The following is a 17,730-nucleotide window of genomic DNA, read 5'->3' as shown; positions in this document are numbered from 1 at the left end:
TTAAGCCTTTACTCTGATTTTGAGGTCTAGATTGGAAAAAGAGTGAGAAAGTAGAGATGGAGAAACCAGTTAGAAAGCACTCGCAAATATTAGGTGGGAGGTGATGTTTGCCTGAAGTGATGTCGTGGCAGTGAGTTAGGAAGTGTGAAACCACCATGATGGTGGAAGACTCATTAAGACTTGGTAGCTGTTGGATATGGATAAGACGGAGCGACTCCAAGGTTTTGAAGTTGAGCTTTGGATACTTGTACTGGTACAAATCATGTCCACGTTGTTTATACATTTACATATTTATGTGAGTGTGCTAAAAACAAATTATCATAGAGTTCTTGAGAACTTTCTGTGGTGTTAAAAGAGTAAAAGCATGACCCAAGTGCAGAACCCATCAGAAAATTACAGTAGGCACTGGCCTTATGGTGTAGCAGGCAAAGCCACCGCCTGTGCCATTGGCATCCCATCTGGGCGCTGGCTCGAGTTCCAGCTGCTACACTTTTGATCCAGCTCCTTGCTAACATCCTGGGAAAAGCAACAGAAGATGGCCCAAATGTTTGGGCCCCTGCCACGTACACAGGAAACCAGAATACAATTCCAGGTTCCTGACTTCGGCTTGTCCCAGTCTAGGCAATTGCAGCCATTTGGGGAGTGAACCAGCAGATATGGACAATCCCTCCCTCCCTCCCTCTCTCCATTCCTCTTTCCCTCTCTCCGTTCCCTCCCTCTCTGCCTTTCCCTCTGTAGTTTTGCCTTTCAAATAAATATAACAAGAAAGAATCATAGTAATGAGCAAAATTGACTGATCTTAAGAATTTGTAAATATTAGTAGTAGGCAAGTTTGAATTATTTTGGAAACATTCTTTGTGTATTTCAAATTGTTTTATCTGTTTTAACAAACAAATGTAATTTGTTGATCATAAAAGAACACAGATTATGCAATAGAATTATTATGTAAGAGCAGAAAACTCGTATTCGTTTGTAAAGATTTACTTATTTTTATTGGAAAGGCAGATATACAGAGAGGAGGAGTTTCAGAGAGGAAGATTTTCCATCTGATGATTCACTCCCCAAGTGACTGCAACGGCCAGTGCCACACGTATCCGAAACAAGGAGCCAGGAACCTCCTCCAGGTCTTCCACGCAGATGCAGGTTTCCAAGGCTTTGGGCCTTCCTTGATTGCTTTCCCAGGCCACAAGCAGGGAGCTAGATGGGAAGTGGAGCTGCCCGGATTAGAACTGGTGCCCATATGGGATCCCGGTGTGTTCAAGGCGAGGACTTTAGCCACTAGGCCATGGTGATGGGCCTGAAAACTTTTATTTTAATTAATTTATTTATTTGAGAGACAGAGAGTGAACCCCCATCTACTTGTTCGCTCCCCAGATGACAGCAGCAGCTGGGTGGGTTGGGTGGTTGATGAATGAAGCCAGGAGCCAGGGGCGATCCAGGTCACCCACGTGGGTGGCAGGAACCCAATTACTGGAGCTGTCATTGCACAGCATCCCTCCAGGGTTCGGCCTTAGTGGGAAGCTGTAGTTGAGAGTCAAATCCAGGTATTGCAGTGTGGGATGTTTCCTTTCCAACTGGTATCTTATCCATATGCCAAACACCCATCTCAGAAGTAAATTATTTTGCTTTCAAAAATGAAGTGGGCTGGTGCTTTGGCAGAGAGCATCTGGACACAGAATATTATCACTGCTTAGACCGGAGCTAAGGGATGCCATGAGTGTTCGGTTACCTTTGCCACTGCAGGAGGGGTTCCTTCATGCTGGTGAGCAGGGAGCCATCTGTATGCAGGCCCCTGTGCAGAACCACAGCCTGCCTCGGTTACTGTATCATTTCATACAACGCTCATCTGATTTATTTAATGCTGCCATCAGCTAGATGACATTTTAGAAGATTGAAGAGCCCTCTGTGTCTCCTGGGTAGCCAGTTACATGGTGGAGCTCAGCAGTGCAATTGAAGTCTGTGTAGTTAGGTTATTGCTGCATTTCACATATTCATTATTGACTGAGTACCCAGCTGAAAGAAAAGCTTAAAGCCTACACATTGTTTTTAGGATACATCATTACAGTGAGAGAGGAGGAATACATTTCAAGAGACCCATTGTACACCAGGGCTGCTCTAGTTGACTACTTACTGTATTCCTGAATTCAAAAGGTAAGGAGTGTGGCTGTTGTATGCAGTTCTCATAAAAATGTTTGCTATGTGAGGTAATCCGTTTGTTGATTAGCTACGGTCGATTGTTCTACACTTTGTATGTATTCACAATGTCAAGGTGGACACAAGAAGAAGTTAGCGCTGCTCTCTGCCAAGTCAAAATAAAGACATTGCTTTCAGGAAAAAGGTAGTCCACTTTTAGGATGTTGGATTACAAGGAGATGTGAAGTTGGCTTTATTTGGTCACTTGGTAGGGGTCGAGTGTGAGCCTCATGCAGTGTGCTGAGCAGTGGTCGGCACAAAGAGGAGTAGAATGAAGGCAGTGAGAAGTATGGAGTTATCTGTGTGTTTCTGTTCCTGAAAAATGGCTGTAAGCTAACTTAGTTGAGAAAGAGAGAGAGACGGTTCCCATCTGTTCCCCCCACCCCTCTTAATCTGAAGTGTCACAACAGTCAACAGTAGCTGAGGCTAGGCCAGACCAAAACTAGGAGGTTGGAATTCCAACTGGGTCTCCCATGTGGTTGACATGGACCCAAGTACTTGTCCCACGTCACCTGCTGCCTCGCAGGGTACCTGCTCACAGGCTGCTAGACTTGGAATTTGAGATGGAACTCAACTCTGAACGCTCTACCACTATGCCGAGCACCTGCTATGTCTAGAGGCAGTCATTCTCATGAAACAGCTTGACGTGCTTCATGTCATGGTCACGCTCTTCTTTTTGGACTTCATCATGCAAACTAAATCAAAACGTGACTGGAAGCCTTGTCTGGAATAACTTCTCATGTTTCCACACTACAGCGGTGAAGAGTAAAAGTGGAATCTATGTAGCAGATTATTTGCACAGTAAATCATGGAGGGGTCTATAGAAACCGCATGGAAAATGTGTATGATGAAAGAACGCTGCGTGGGTTTCAGTGTTCTTAGGCCTACCTTTAAATCTGTCATCCCATAGTGCCTTCGTATTTCTCTCAACATGAAAAATGAGTTTGGTTAGAATTTTCCTGAAGTTTCTTGTGTTTTCACTAAGCTTGTATAAGTATTGTGTCCCCTGGAGATTTTTTTTTCCTCCTTCTCTTTGGGTATGACCTGCTTCTGTTCATCCGTCCGAGCACATCCTGTGTGTGGGATGTGCCTGTGTGCTTATTGCCAATGAAATTTGCAATGAAATATTGTAGGCTTTCAACAAACAGTTGTGTAATGAGTCACCGAGTGGCCTTCCCAGCATAAAAATCAAAGGTCTGCAAAGCACCCTGAGCCAGAGAAAATGTCCAGAGGTCATGACCATTGTCAAGTAGGTTGGAAACGTGCCTTTTCCGGACACATGAGGTGGTGAGCCGTGTCCCTGATACACAGCTTTATTAAGTGTCAGGTTTCCAGGAGAAAGTCTGTTTTGCCTAGTGGCTGTGAAGTCTGAGAAAGAGGAGTAGGATTAATACAAGAGTTCTTGATAAAGATCATGGGAAATGGAATGAAAAAGCAAGTTTAGTTTGGTGCAGACAATTTTGAAACCCATGCACCCAAGGGGTCTTCAACAAGATGCGTATTAGGAAGAAAGTGCATGGATTTTTTTAATGCACCATATTAAGTTACCTGCTGATTGCATTTTGGAGTGCATTTATAAAAGTCTTCTAGGTGGAATGTCTTCCTTTTTTTGCAGAGAAGTCTACAGGGTGGGATTCTGAGATAAACAATGAATGAAGAATAAGAAAAAAAGACGTGAATTTGCAGGTAGTGCTTCTGCTTCTGCTAGCTGGTTCAAACCTCCTGATTTGTATAAATAAAAGCCAGTCATCTCTGGGGGTCAGTTTTGGCTGCATGGAAAGTTATTGTATCCAGGGGGAAATAATCACGTTATGTCTTTCATTGGCTTCCAGTGTTATCATAACAAGACAGACACTTCGAGAAAGTTCCTGATAATCACAGTAGTTGAAGCCCTCTGCTGTGATTCTCTTGGAAGTTTGCTTGCCTTGAAATTGTAAAATGTATAATCTTGAAATGATTCCAGTTGCACAAAAAGTGCAATGAGATCCCTTCTGATGTCTGCAGTGTGTGGTATTTCTCAGCAAAAGCAATACACGCTTTCCCATTTTGGATCCACACACAGTTTTGGTTTCTGGGAACTTTGGTTCTGTTTTTTTGCCAGGAATTGGAGATAAGGTTACTTTATTCTGGGTCAGTTACATTTTGAAAACTAGGGCAAGATAAATCCAGGGTCACCGAGAGTCCTGTTAAAGTGGGTTAACAAAGATCTCATTCATTCTTTATAGAAGTAAAAATCCTTCTTAATTAGCCTCCCGAGATAGAAGATTTCCTGAGTGTTTGTGTGCCTGCAGGAGTATAATTATTCAGAGCTTGAAGTGGTATGTTAAGAGAAAAAGTCAACTTGAATTAATGTCACTTTGAAAACGGGGAATTAATAAGTTAGTGTAGCACATGAATTCATTACCATTTGGTGGGCTTGTTGTTGAGTTAAAGCTCTAAAAGTCACAGGTCATTTCAAATGTCTCTTCAAGATATTACCTTCCCTCGTCGGAGTTCAATGTAAATGATACCAGTTTTCTGAATGACTCTGTTTTTCCAAACCATCAAGGAAATTTGGTAAAAGGTAACTGCTTTAATTGTTCTCAGGGTATATGGCAAATGAAATTTAAGTATTTTAACTGAAGTGGGTATTTTTAGAATCACTTCAACATGCAGGATAAAAGGATATGTGTGGTCAGAGAGATGCAATGTTTGAAGCTCTAAATGTGTGCATCTTTGGGAAAAGACATCATTCTGGGTGAATAACCTCTCCTAGTCATTCAGGGTCAGTGCAGAGATGTGCGTTAAAGTATGGGAGGTGGGCCTGGTGCCGCAGCCTAGCGGCTAAAGGCCTTGCATTGCACATGCCGGGATCCCATGTGGGCTCAGGTTCTAATCCTGGTGGCTCTGCTTCCCATCCAACTCCCTGCTTGTGGCCTGGGAAAACAGTTGAGGATGGCCCAAAGCTTTGGAACCCTGCACCTGCGTGGGAGACCCTAGGAAGCTCCTGGCTCCTGGCTTTGGATTGGCTCAGCTCCTTCCATTGTGACCACTTGTAGAGTGAATCATTGGACGGAAGATCTTCCTCTCTGTCTCTCCTCTCTGTATACTTTCCAATAAAGGAAGGAAGGAAGGAAGGAAGGAAGAAAGGAAGGAAGGAAGGAGAGCGAGAGCGAGAAAGAAAGATAGATAGATAGATAGAAAGAAAGAAAGAAAGAAAGAAAAAAAGAAAGAAAGAAAGAGAGAAAGAAAGAGAGAAAAAGAAAATCTTTAAGAAAACATGGGAGGGGGCCCGGCACAGTAGCCTAGCAGCTAAAGTCCTCACCTTGCATTCAACAGGATCCCATATGGGTGCTAGTTCGTGTTCCAGCAGCTCTGCTTTCCATCCAGCTCCCTGCTTGTGGCCTGGGAAAGCAGTCGAGGGCGGCCTAAAGCCTTGGGACCCTGTACCTGCCTGGGAGACCCGGAAGAGGCTCTGGGTTCCTGGCTTCGGATCAAATCTGCTCCAGCCATGTGGCCACTTGGGGAGTGAACCAGTGGAATGGAAGATCTTCCTCTCTGGCTCTTCTCCTCTCTGTATCTGAGTTTCCAATTAAAAAAAAAAAGAATGTAAAAAAAATGAAAGGTGCAGGAGGACGTGGCCGAAGGAGTGGCCGTGTGCCCTTGCCTCCTGCTGCTCACTTGCAGGATGGAGCAACCCTCACTGGTCATGGGTTGTTTTTTCCCACCGTTTCTGCGATTATTTTCTGCGAAGTGCATTGGTAGTGTCAAGTTATACAGTAAAATGTACCTGGCTCAAGTGTAGAACTCAGAGAGTCCTTCTCAGGTTTGAGAAACATTTGAGATCTTTCTCAAGCATCGAAACTGTTAGCTCTTTCTTCAGCTGAGGAGAAGTTTAAAAAGCGCAAACTGTGTGCGTGTGCCACAATCTGAGTGTCTTATTGGCAGAACTTCCTGGTAGATGTTGGCATCTTGGAAGCAAAATGTTAAAGGACCACGGGAGAATTCACACTTGTCAATTGATGACCTAATTACCCTTTTCATGAATATAGGTAATCAGTTCATTGATTCATTCATGTAACAAATGTTTCCTGAGACTGCCTTGTGTCAAGCACTATTTTATCTTATTAAAAAGTTTTTAATGTGCACATGGAAGCTATGCGTATTTATGGGATACTATGTGATGCTTTGATACTTGTATATATTATGTACTAGCAACCACGGTGAATCTGTGCACCTCTTAACCATTCCATATTTCTTTATGGTGAAAACATTTCACCATCTTTTGGTATTTTTTTTTTTAAAGTAGAGAAATATGTAGTACGTTATCTATAGTCACACTACTATAAAATGAAATCTTATAAGTTTCTCTGGAAAATGTGTTTATTTACTTGACAAGTGGAAGACAGTAGGCAGGTGGAATTCACATGAGTTCACCGTCCCGGCACCTGTAATGTCAAGGACTGGGCTGTGCTGACGTTGAGAACCAGGTCTTGCATGGGGTGACAGCTGCCTCCCGGGGTCTGCATTAACAGGAAGCTGGAGTCAGGAGCCGGAGCCAGAGCAGGTATTCTGCTATAGCACGTGAATGTCTGAGCCACCATGCTAAATGTCCCCTCCCCTCCAGCTTCTCACTGCAGCAGCCTCCTGTAACCTCCATGACATTTTTAACTTCTACAAAATCACATTTTTAAAGACTCCACATATGGATGAAATCCTATGTGTGTAATTACTTCATCTAGTGATCTCCAAACCTCCGCGTTCCTGCAAATGACAAGATGGCATCACACTTTATGGCAGAGTGGTATTCCACTCTGCAGATGAACCACATTGCCTGTAACTGTGGAGAGCCAGGCTGTTTCCACTTCCTGGCTGTTGTGAATGGAGCTGCAGTGAGCGTGCAAGTGCAGCTATCTCGAGAGATTTCATTTCCAGTGTTCAGTAGTAGGAGTGCTTGTTCATGTAGTAACTCTAAAAAAAAAAAAATCTGTAATGTTCTTGAACTCCATACTTTTCCCCACAGTGGCTGCACTAGTTTCACACTTCTGCTAACTTTGTTCATGGGTTGGTTCCATTTCTTTCCTAGCATTTACTTAAAAAAAAAAAAAACAACTAATGCTGGTTTAACTGGCGTGAGATCTGTCTCATGGTGGATTTGATTTGCTTCTCCCTGGTGATTAGTTTTGTTTGGCTTCCTTTGAGAAGTGTCTATTTAGATCTACTGCTCGTTTTGAACTTTGGAACGGTGTATTTTTAGAGACTGATTTTTTTGGTGCTGTGGGCTAAGCTGCCACTTGGATGCTTTCAATCCCAGTGCAGCTTCTTGCTACGGTCCCCTGAGAGACAGTGAATGATGCTAAAGTGCCTTGGTCCCTGCCACCTGGGTGGGCAGCCCCAGACTTCCTGGCTCTTGGTTGCAGCCTGGCTCAGCCCCAGCTGTTGTGAGCATCTGGGGAATAAACCAAGAGATCCGTCTGTCTCTCTCTGGGTCTTTGTACTTTTCAAAGAAATTAGTAAATAAATGACTGAACTTTCAAATTGAAGTTAACTTCACGTTTATGTACACACACACACACACACACACACACACACACACACACACACACTGTCCCTAGCAAAAAGCCAGAATTAGGAACTGGAGTTTTGATTTGAACCCAGTCGATATGGAATGCGAGTGTCGGAAGTGATGTCATAATTGCTGCCCCCCGTGCAAGGCTCTGCACTTCTGCCCATTTTAAGGTACATTATTACTGTGGTTGGGAGGCTTGCTTTGTGAGATGCTGAACTGGCACGTTTTCTCCCTTGTCTCTTCCTTCTGTTTTCTGCGCTGTGCTGTGCAGGAGTTCTTTAGTTTGCTCAGATACTTTTTGTCTGGTTTTGTTTCCATTCACTGTGCTTTGGGGGTTCCAGCACTGTTTTAGGGTAACATCTCCAATAAAAGTTGTGGTGAAGGGTATAGTCTTCTTGGGAATGAGTTCAGAGATAGAGACTTGCTTGAGTCTGCTAAGGTTGAGCTCAGAGATAATGTTATCCTGATGTAGTGGTAACAATGGAGACGGAGTGGAATGGGTAGCCAAGATATATCTAATGGTACAGATGACTCAGGTTTATTCTCAGACAGATGAGTGGATGATGGAACCATTGATTAAAAAAACAATAGTCTGGGAGAACAAACCAATGGCGAGGGATTTGGGTAGGTTTGATGACTCAGCTCTGTACATGTTGAGCCTGAGGTGTGTTTGCAGTAACCAAGTGGAGATGCCCAGACAACAATGGGATATACAGACGTAAGCTCACGGGAGGGACATCTAAGCTGAATGTAAAGAATTGGGCATCCATACTGTCTAAATAATGGAAGGTGCTTGGCACAGTGGTTAAGATATTTGCTCGGGGCTCCCACATCCCTTAGTTCTAGGTTCTAGTCCAAGCTCCCTTTCTGATTCCAGCTTCTAGCTAATGTATACTCTTGGAGGCAGCAATGATGACTCAGCTGCTTGGGTCCCTGCCACCCATGGGGGAGGCTTGGATGGAGTTCTTGGCTCCTGCCTTTGCTCTGGTCCAGGTCTAGCTGTTGCATGAGTTTAGGGGGTGAGCAAGCAGATGGGAGATCTTTCTCCCTGCGTGTCTGTTTCTCTTCATTTCTTTGCCTTTAAAAGGAAATGAGTTTTTCTATTAAGAAAATATCTAGAATAAGATAAGCATGGTCTAGGCAGAACAGAACAAGCATCAGCAAAGTGAGGCCCTTGGAGAGCCTGAGAAGGGATGTTCGGAAAGACAGGAAGGGAGCCACATGAATGGAGTCCACAGAAGAGTTCCAAGCAGCAGAGGGCAGGAAACAGCGTTGGTTAGCATGGAGCAGTAGCCATTGAACTCAGACGTGGAGTTCTTGTGGGTGCCATAGCTGAGAATTAAGTAGAATGATTGAAGTGATCAAACTTGGAGTGATTTGAGTGGTGAGCGGTAGGGAAGGGAGGTGAAGACTGTAGGCAACACCTGCAGAAAGTTCAGATCTGAAGAGGAGGGGGAAGGTGTGCTGGCGCCCAGACTGGCTCTGACACTACCATCTCGGTGATTTTGAAGAATCACTAACAACGTGGATTTTTTAATTGGACACATCTGGGTTTGAGATCCATAGCGCATTGGCTGAGCTATGGTAGGCTTTCAATCAATGTTTTATTGGGTGAGTGAATGAAATCCCTTCATCTTCTGACGATAGTACCCTCTTCTCCTTTATAAATGCCTTCCTGACCCCTCCTTGGTGGCTTTAGTGAAAGGCACACGGGTTTCCTTACCCTTCCCACCACTTCCGAATATGACCCACTCCAGCAAGCCCTCCGAGCCCTGCAGCGTGTTTTAGGACAGCCCAGCGGCATAACACATTTATATTGAAACGCATCCTATTATTGCCTCAGTGTTCTTTCTCTCATCTCTTTGTGCCAGGCCTTTCTTTCCCCTTTCTGTTGTCCCGTTGGTAAATCAGTCCAGTCCTTCTGTACAGATGCTTCTCAACGGGAAATGTGTGTGAGCTAGGGAACTGGCATCTCTGGGGGTGGATCTCAGCATTCCGCACGGAGCCACTTGCTGGCATTCCACGGTGTATGAATGGCAGACTCGTGATCGCGGCGTGGCTCTGCGCAATGCGATGTGCCATGCACTGTGCTGCTTCTGCACTCAGAAGTCAGAGGGGCTGGGATCACTGCCCTGGTAGGATGTGTTCAGGATCAAGGCCTTGGTTTTCAGAAGACCGTTTATAATTTTTTGTGGTAGGTAAGAGATAGTAAAGAGTAAAGAAGGAAAAATCAGTGTTACATGATTTTTTATTTTTATTGCAAAGTCAGATATACAGAGAGGAGGAGAGACAGAGAGGAAGATCCTCCATCTGCTGATTGACTCCTCAAGTGGCCACAACGGCTGGAGCTGAGCCAGGAGCCAGAAATTTCCTGCTGGTCTCCCACGTGAGTGCAGAAAGAGATTCATTCACATGGGCAGTGAACCAGTGGACAGAAGATCTTTCTCATGTTATCTCTTTCTCTCTGTAAATCTGCCTTTCCAATTAAGAATAAATCTTTCAACCCTCCCCCCTCCAAAAAAAACCCACAACATCTGCTTACTTACAGAGCCAGGCGCTGTGTACCAGTGAGGTTGGAGACCAAGGCTTAGTATAAAGATCTCAGGTGTTTGTGCAAGGGTGTAGTCCACTCATGCGGCAACATGAAGTTGCCCAAAGTGGAAACCATCAATTGTGTGTCATGTGTTTTTCCAACAGAGCGTTCAAGTCTCTGCCTTGGGGAAGCCCTGGTGCCTTCACCGCCAGCCCCTAAAACAGTTATTGGTATCCCATGCATAAGATGGTTTCACAGAGGCATGTTCATGAACATTTTTATAATCAACTTTTTCCAGAAACTTTTACATGATCTTTTGTGTGAGTGTACTTCTCTTTGACCTTAAAATGCATTTATCTTTTCACTTCATGGATTCTTGTACTAAGCAGGGTGTTTTCAAGAATCACCCATACTGGAACCAGTTTTTATTTCCCTGGGTGGAGTGAAGAACAGTTGGAGGACTGCAGGGCAGATGTGGGTGGCTGAGAGGGAAGGACTTCCTGGGCCTGAACTGCTGGTGGATGGTTTAGAGGGGCTGGCTGGGAGCCAGGAAACAGAGAAGGAAGTGGGTGACTTGAGCTGCTCCCAGTGGACCTGGTGGTTGGCTGCACCTGAGGGTCCTGGAAGAGGCGAGATGCTAAGGATGCTGGTGTAGAATCCATGAGAGGGGAGCCAGGTGCCAGGGCTGGTTCAGGGAGAGGTGGGGAAGTGGAGTGTGATTTCAGTCTGGAAATGCTGAGTCTGGCAGGCGGGCGCTGTTTTCCCCTAGTGACAACTTAGATTTCCTCCAGGCAGGAAAGGCGTGAAGTCAAAGGATGTTGAGGTTCAGGGTCAGTTGTGTAATGCACTCCAGGATTCACCTTCTAGACTTACTCTGCTAGTTCAACAGGCAGAATCTCAGTCTTGGTCCCATGTGTTTCCGTTTCTTATTTGTTTGCTTTTGGCTGGTGACACAAAAATGGGTTGTAAGTTTTCTGGTCTCAGTGGAGGAATCCACCATGGAGGGAGGGTACGGGGAAGGGTTGGGGGAATCCCAGAGCCTATGAAACTGTGTCACATAATGCAATGTAATTAATAAAAAGAAAAAAAAGAAAAATAGTTTTAAATAAAAAAGTTTTCTGGTCTCACTCTGTGGGTTAATAGTCTCTCCTTTTGTAGTTAAGTAGTAAGCTACTTCCTGTTTATGCTTCAAATACTTCAGGCTTGTTTTGATTCTGTGTGGTTATGTGTTTTTATTTCCTTAATTGGTTTTTTTATTTCTGGTTTTTTTTTTTTTTGTCATCTCCATGAGAAACAGTAGAAGTGTCCTTGTATTTTTAGTCTCCTTTGTGTTGGATAGGACTTAATTAAAGATTCTGTGGGATGCCTGTTCGGACACATGGCTACAGTGTGTTGTGCTATTGTCCAAATTTAATTCTCCTCATGACTGTGCCTGTTTTGGCCGACAGTGAGTTAGGAATCTGGTTTGAGAGGATGACGGTTAGGTCTTATTAGCCCGTGTCTTTGGCATAATTAAAAATGTATGTGAGGGGAGGGTCTTCAAAAAGTTCGTGAAAAATTCTTAGCATGAAGAACCTGCAAGGATTAAATTAATATATTGAGAACTTGACAGAGAAGGGGAGAGAGGCAGATTTTCCACTTGCTGGCTTACTCCCTAGATGCCCACGGCAGCCAGGTCTGGGCAAGGTCAAAACCATAAGCCTTGAACTCCATCTAGTCCTCCCATGACATTGGCAGGAACCCAAGTACATAGGCCGTCAACTTCTGCCTCCCAGGTGCTTTGGTAAGACACTGTCAGCAACACAGGGCAGCCAGGACCGGAACTGACACTCCAAGTGGTGGATTAACTCACAGTGTCATTATACCTGCTCCTCAGAAGTTTTTTTTTTTTTTTTTTTTTTTAAGATTTATGTATTTATTTATTTATTTTTAAGATTTATTTATTTATTGGAAAGTCAGATATACAGAGAGGAGGAGAGACAGAGAGGAATATCTTCTGTCTGATGATTCACTCTACAAGTGAGTTCAACAGCCGATGCTATGCTGAACGGAAGCCAGGAGCTCTTTCGGGTCTCCCACACGGGTGCAGGGTCCCAAGGCTTTGGGCCGTCCTCGACTGCTTTCCCAGGCCACAGGCAGGGAGCTGGATGGGAAGTGGAGCTGCCGGGATTAGAGCCGGCGCCCATATGGGATCTCGGCACGTGCAAGGCAAGGACCTTAACCATTACGCCATCACTCCGGGCCCCCTCAGAAGTTTTTTTTAAGTAACAAAATAAACTTATCTTTTAATGCCATTTCTCACAAATTGAAAAAAAAAAAGTGCTTACTTATTTGAACAGCAAAGAGAGAGAGAGAGAGAGAGAGAGAGAGAGAGAGAGCATGTGCAAGAGAGTTGTGTTCTGCTTGCTAATTCGTTCATGAAATGCCAACAAGGTTGGGCCAAGCCAAAACCAGGCGCCAGGGATTCCATCTGGTCTCCCGTGTAGGTGATGGGGTTTCATGTGCTTCAGCCATCACCTGCTACCTCCCAAGGTTGGCACTGGCAGAAAGTTGGACTCAGGAATTGGAACAGATCCCAGATTCTTTCATGTGGGACATGGCTGTCTGAATTGCCAGGCTAAACATGCACTCTAGTGTTTATGTATTGAAGGATATGATCAGCTTTTAAAAAAATGTCCTACAATGTAATGGATACTTATTGAGTTTAATATAACTAAATCTCTGCCGTTTCTATTGTCATCTTAAAAAAAATGAAGCTATGTCTTGTATAAAAGATCTTCTGAATGTTCATGGAAAATACCTATTATGAAAAAGCTATGCATAGGTTAATAGTATTTTTGTCCCTAAATCATTGTTTTTATTGCATATCCGTGACCTTTTATAAAGTCCCTTCAGATATTCATTTAGGTATACGTACTTGCATTCATTTGGCTATGATTTAAAATGATTTAAAGTCAGAATGAGAGAGAGAGTGTGTCAAAGATATCTTCCACTGGCTGGTTCACTCCCCAGAGGCCCATAATAACCAGGGCTGAGACAAGAGCTTTATCTAGCTTCCCCCCTTCGGTGACAGGACCCCAGCGCTTGGAGCTTGAACCCAGTGACCGACAAAGACAAATCCTTGTTTCATAGGAGTTCTACTGTTTGTGTGCCTTCAAGAGGGGCACATGGGAACTGTTAGTAGTATCCCCAAGGGCAAAATGAATGCTCATGCCAACGTTAACTTTTAGTATTTTATACCAGCAACCATTTTATGAATCTTATAATAACAAAATGCAGATCCTATGCCTCATCTGATGTGTTTCAGATTTTCAGCTATTTTTTGGATTTTGGAATATTTACATCTGTTCAAATATTTGCATAAATATTTGTGATATTTGCATAATGAGATATCACAGGGTTAGGACTAGCATCTACATACAAAATTCAACTATGTTTCATTTGTGAACTGACTTTAAAATTCATGGAAAATGGAGTTAGTGAGTGTGTTCATTTTGATGTAAAACTATCCGCATTTTTTATTTAATATTTTAATTTTGAATTTTGAATTATGTGGTACATTTTTGTATAGGCTGGGATTCCCCCCAAACGCCCATCCCCCATCAGATTTTTCCCATTTTGTTACAATAGTGTAGTCCTTCGTAAGGAATCATAATTCAATCAGTCTCTTATTTAAGTGTACCCCGACATTGTTGGTACAGACAATGTCAGACAGTCCACATTTTTTCATCATGTGCATTTTCCAAAAATTTTTTTTCAGACTCCTGGTAAACCTTACATAGAAGCAGAGGGTGATTTTATTTTCAGTGTTTTTAAAGCAATATTTATTTTTTATTTTTCATCTACTTGGATGGCAGAATGATGAGGACTGGAATAGGAAGGGAGGAAGGGAAGGCAGGGGGAGGGTCTTCCATTGCTGGTTCAGGTCTGGGCCATGCTGAAGCCAGGGGCCTGGAACTCCATCTGGGTCTCCCGTGTGGGTGATAGGGCCCCGAGCACTTGGGCCATCTTCTGTTGCCTTCTGGATACATCAGCAGGAAGCTGGATCGGAGGCAGAGTAGGAAAAAGGGGGGGAGCCGAATAGGGAGAATTCTGTCTAATCTATATCCTTTTATGGGATGTGAGGGCCACAAGGAGCAAGTTAACCTGCCCCTTAGTTTTAGTATTTATGAAAGATTTATTTATTTTATTTTATTCAGAAGGCTGAATTAACAGAGAGAAAGAGAGAGAGAGGGAGAAACACACAGAGAGAAATCTTCCATCTGCTGGTCTGTTCCCCAAATGAAGGCAGTGGTCCTAGTTGGGGCTGTGGTCAGGGGCTGGGGCCAGGAGCTTCTTCTGGGTCCACCACATGGGTCCAAGGGCCCAAGCATTTGGGCCTGTGTCCATTGCTTTCCTAGCAGAGTCTCTACTGCGTTAGCAGAGTGCTGGATCAGAAGTAAATGAGCTGGGACTTGGACTGGTGCCCGCATGGGGTGCTGGCATTGTAGGCCCTGACTTAACCTGCTATGTCACAGCATTGGCCCCAACTTTTAGTATTTTTAGTAATTTCAGGCATAAAATTCATTTCCTAGAATGGGATTTTCCACTTGTTTGGCATGTGAGTACTGCAAAATTTTGGCTTTTGGAACCTTTTGGGTTTCAGATTTTCAGATAAGAGCTGCTCAACTTGTAGCAAGAGAGGATCCAACCAAATATGGATAGAGGCCAGAACCAGACAGGTGATTTCTGTTTCAGTTTAGGAATGGAGACTTTGGACAGGGTTATGTTTTGTTCTTATAAATGTGGACTGAATGCCACCATGTACAAGTCCTCGAGCTAGGACCTGGGGTGTCTGTGAACGCAGTGGCAAGCAGTGAAGGTTGGCTGCTACTGTAGGGAGAACATAGCTATTGAAACCACAAGCAAGTGAGAGTATTCTGTTTTGTCCAGACTTGAAATCTTGGAAGTCACAAGGAGTCAAGCTAGAATAGATTGGAGCCTGGAATGTGTTAGGCTAGAAGTTCATAATGTGTTTACTAAAGAGTTAAGGGATAATCATAAGATTTTGGTGAGAGCACTGGAAGATCCAGGGACTGAATCTGGGGTCACAGGCAGTGCATCTGTCGTCAGTAATCCTGAAAGGGAACGGGAAGAAGAGAGATTCCTAGGCGAGGAGAGGTCGCAAAACTCCCGCAGTGATGCCAGGCGGGAGCAAATGTTCTTGGAGAAGCCACATGTTCATCCTGCATGACTCTGCAAACCTGAGCTAAGGATGCTTAGCCTGCGGTGACTGTAGCTGCTGAACTCTTCAACTGCTGGGGACGACTCCTGCAGTCAGCATTTTACGTGAACTTCTGTGAAACTTGGCCTTGCCAAGACCTGGTGGCAAGATAATTTGATAATGAGCCGTAAAATGAACTTCAAAGTCCACACCCCTTATTTGAGCTTAACTCAATTTGTTTTGAGTTTAGCTCCCTTCTAGTAAGGATTTGAACTGTCAACTAACAAAAGACGAATTGAATAAGAGCAAACTCAGGGAGGAAGTCGCTTTACGCCAAGGTGATCCAGTCAAATATTTGTCAAGAACAATAACCAAAGATACTCCTTTGGGCCAGAATAAAAGTCGTTGAATATATTGCCTTGTATTTTATCTCTTTATGTGCTTTAGAAAACAGAATAATTTCTCATTCTTCTTTCTTAGCATGTGAAGGGAAATTCTCATTGTAAGAGATTGCATTATTCTCTTTTTTTTTTCTCTCCTCTTTTTCAATCCCTAACATCTGCTGATTTAAAAGGACCTATTTTCTCTGTGTGCCATTCTGAGAAGAGTTGTATTAAGTTGCTTTGAGCACCTGACTGAATTTTTTTCCCTGCCCAGTGGGTCAGCCTTTGAAAAGAATAAAAGGTTCCTTATCCTGCCTTAGGGGAACACTCTGGTTCCTTGTGAATTAATACAGCTATTCAGAGAGAAGGCCAACAGGGACAAGTGTGTCAAGAGATGGAGTCCACTTAGTTGCGCTGCCACAAAGGTGTTTAACTGCACGTGGCTTGCAGCGAAGGGCCTCTGTTGTCTTTCAAAGGTTCTGATTTTGCTGATGAAGAGATTGCTCTCTAGGCTTGGCCAAGGAGTTAAAAGCCACGAGGATTCCTTCCCAGGTCTCTTTCTGAAGATCTCATGTGTGCATTGCTTTGGAGGGGACCTGTCGGGTACTGGCCCTGCCTTTTTGTAGTAGGTTTGCCTTGGCAGGAACCCAAGTTATTGGGCCGTTATCCGTTGCCTCTCTGATGTAGAAGCCGGAAGCTGTGTCAGAGGTGGCGTCCAATCTCAACCGCTGGGACGTGGGTTGCAGGCATTGCAAACTGCAGCTGCCCTGCCAGTTTTCCTCTGAATATCTGCTTGATTTTCAGGAGTGGATCGGGCTCTCTCTGCTCTGTGTGTGATCCTGATTAAAGCACACTGGGTACATGGGCTCTGAGACTTTCTTCTTGAAATCATAAAAACTTTTTTTTTAATGGAGAAAAAATGGCCTTCAATTCATCTAGTGAGCATCAGTACACCTAAAAAAATATTGTCTTTCTGTTTGTTGATACTAAAGGAAAAAAATGAGAAAGACCTAGCTCTACCGCTTTGGGAGATTTAGTAACAGGAATCTGATGTCTTAATGTAAGCCAAATGCCAACTCCAATTTTTTTTTTTTAAAGATTTATTTATTTTTATTGGAAGTCAGATATACAGAGGAGGAGAGATGGAGAGAAAGATCTTCTGTCCACTGGTTTACTCTCCAAGTAGCTGCAATAGCAGGAACTGAGGCAGTCTGAAGCCAGGAGCCAGGAGCTTCCTCCTAGCCTCCTACGTGGATGCAGGGTCCCAAGGCCTTGGGCTCTCCTCTACTGCTTTCCTAAACCACAAGCAGGGAGCTGGAAAGGAAGTGAAATACTTGGTCTCCCATCCAAGTACTAACCAGGTCCGACCCTGCTTAGCTCCCGAGATCAGATGAGATTGGGCGCATTCAGGGTGGTATGGCCATGGACAGGAAGAGAAATACTCGGGACATGAACTGGCATCCATATGGATCCTGGCTTGTGCAGGTACTTTAGCTGCTAGGCTACCGTGCTACCCCTCAAGACCCACCCTCCCTTTTTAAAGCTATCATGAAACTTTAAAAAAAATTATATATTTATTTTTACTGGAAAGTCAGACTTACAGAGAAGAGTGACAGAAAGATCTTTTGTCTGTTGATTCACTGCCCAAATGGCTGAAATGGCCAGAGCTGAGCTAATCCAAAGCCAGGAGCCAGGAGCTTCCTCTGGGTCTCCCACATGGGTGTAGGGTCCCAAGGCTTTAGGTCATACTCTACTGTTTTGCCAAATCATAAGCAGGGAACTGGATGGATAGTGGAGCTGCTGGAACATGAACTGGTACCCATATGGGTGCTGGTGTGTACAAGGCGAGTACTTTAGCCACTAGGCTGCT

The 17,730-nt window shown here is 44.0% G+C and overlaps 1 protein-coding gene across 1 annotated transcript in view; it reads left to right on the top strand.

Annotated features, from left to right (window-relative positions):
* SYNE2 (spectrin repeat containing nuclear envelope protein 2) overlaps positions 1 to 17,730 on the top strand; it is a 309,068-nt gene that overhangs the window by 52,488 nt on the left and 238,850 nt on the right. The gene's annotated exons all lie outside the window — the stretch shown is intronic.

This window comes from Ochotona curzoniae, unplaced genomic scaffold (genome assembly GCF_017591425.1).
Source record: "Ochotona curzoniae isolate NIBS_2020 unplaced genomic scaffold, NIBS_Ocur_1.0 contig_2688, whole genome shotgun sequence".
Classification (NCBI taxonomy): domain Eukaryota; kingdom Metazoa; phylum Chordata; class Mammalia; order Lagomorpha; family Ochotonidae; genus Ochotona; species Ochotona curzoniae.
Note: the sequence above shows the minus strand (reverse complement) of the source record. Positions and strands in the feature narration are given on the sequence as shown.